Here is a 2,222-nt window from a genome sequence, read left to right on the forward strand (position 1 = left end):
AGGAAGCAGACCACATTCCCAAAGGCAGCTACTCAGCTGCTCACAGTAGATTCCACCATGGAGTTGATTACCAGTCTCATCATGGGGAATACATCCAGCTGCCCAGCCACTTAACCAGGCCCAGCCAAGTTGACACACAAACTGAACTACCACAGATACATTACATGAAACTCTTCCAATAGCAAGTTCACAGAAACTAACCTGAGGTAGATAAAGTCTAAAGAGGAACTATCATGAGGATAAAGGGCATCTCAGAGAGCCTAAGGGCCAGGAGTGAAATCCAAGGAGAAGTTTCGTTCCACCTGTGCTTTGTCTTCACGCTTCAAGCAGCTATCTGTCCTCTCACCCCTCTCTTTCCTCTTTCCCTAGCGATCTTATCCCTACCCTGACTTCAATACCCTCATGATCTCCAAATCTCTCTTCTTATCATTCATTCTGCTACCTCTTGGACATCTGCCCCTGGAGTGTCCACATGTTCCAAACAACTATTTCCCTTCCAAACCTGCTCATTCGTTCAATACATTTTTAATTGAGCACTGTCTATAGGCCAAGTACCATGCTGTTGCCAGGACTATGGTAATATGCAAGATGAACTTTTAAAGTCTACACTGCTCTTCTTCTGTGCTTCCAGCTTGGAGAAAGGAGACCTGGATGTCATTCTTGATTTTCCCTCTCTCTCATTCCCTATATCCTATCAAACACCAAGTCTAGTAGATTCTATCTAGTAATTCTGGGTCCAGCCTCACTGAATTACTTAGCCAGGCCACATCATCCAATGTCCTCAGCCAGTCTGACTTCACAGTTCTCCTTTCCTACCCTAGGACTTTGATCTAACTCTTTTACTGCCTTGTCTCTGTGGCAGAAGTGGAGACAGAAATAGGACAGTGGAGAGGTGAGAGATATAGTTGGCTCAGTGTCCTTTCATTACATAACCATTTTGCTATAGGCCACAAAATCACAGTAGCATATAAGAAGCATTTATTCTCATGAGTCTTCAGGTTGACTGTGGATTGGTTAATCTTCAGGCTTCAGGTTGCCTATCTGGCTCAGCACAGCTCCTCCTCATGAGCTGGGGTCAGGTCTGCTTCTCATGTGTTCATTCTGGGGGCCAGGCTGAAGAAGCAGCTCTATTCTTGTGGTTTGTGACCCAAAAAGAAAAACCATCTCTCTTAGTGTGGGTTCTCCAAAAGCAGAGTTAGAGCCAAGGACCAGAGATGAGGTTGGCAAGGTCAATAGGCCGATCACACAAAGCCTAGGAAGCCATTCCTATAGAAACTGGTGTGCTGGAACCTCACTTTAGACCTGTATTTTGGGCCTTCTAGATCTCCAATACTGACTTCATCTTAGCTGATCTCTGAGCAAACTCTTACACAGGGACGTCTGTGGTGTGATGGGTATGGGTATGGCCAGGAAACAGGAATTACCCTCTTAAGACATTTTAAATGGTGCATGTGTTCCCCTTAACCCTTAGCCTAGGAAGGGTAGCTTAGGACCTCAGACTGTCCAACTCACAGAAGCTTATCTTCAAAGGATCTTGGACTCTTAAATCAAGGACTCAAAGCCTGGGACTCTAATCCTAATATAAAAGCAATACATGTTTTAGCTAAACTATACTGATTGGAAGCAAAAAAACTCAGTCAAATTACCTCAGGTAAAAGAGAGTTTATTATATGGATGCACTTATGTAGGAACCTATGAAAAGCAGGTGAAGCCAAACCATAGTGTCCAAGACAAGGTCACACTCTTATTATAGGAAACAAAACCTCACTGTTGGAGTCTTGTTGGACTTGGTATTTAGCAATCTCAAAGCACTGGCTTCAAGCAACAGACTTCCACAGAAGCCCTGTGTTTCCTTCCCTGCTTCTTTCCATGCAGGAGAAATCTGGGCCTGGAGTTCATTCCTTTCCTGTAGCAAACTGGAGCCCTAGAAATTCCCCTATACGTTGTCAACAAACTCTAATGTTGTGATAAGCAGTCACCCAAGTCCATTGTCCTTGAATTCTGATCTCTTTAAAATTTTCTGTGGCAGCAGCTACCAAGCCCTCCCAAGCTGCTGTTTGGGTGGATTCCAAGAGACTAGGGGCAAGATACAGGTGAGGAGAGACAACGCAGGGACGTCCAGAGTAGCAGGCCGGAAGAGCAGGAGAAAGGGGATAAAAGCCTTGAACCCAGACAGAAGAGCAGTCAGCCCCAGGGTTACAGGTGAGGAGAGACAACTCAGG

The sequence above is a fragment of the Orycteropus afer genome, unplaced genomic scaffold (assembly GCF_000298275.1).
Source record: "Orycteropus afer afer isolate SDZICR_OR568_19922 unplaced genomic scaffold, OryAfe1.0 scaffold00074, whole genome shotgun sequence".
In the NCBI taxonomy this organism is placed as follows: Eukaryota; Metazoa; Chordata; class Mammalia; order Tubulidentata; family Orycteropodidae; genus Orycteropus; species Orycteropus afer.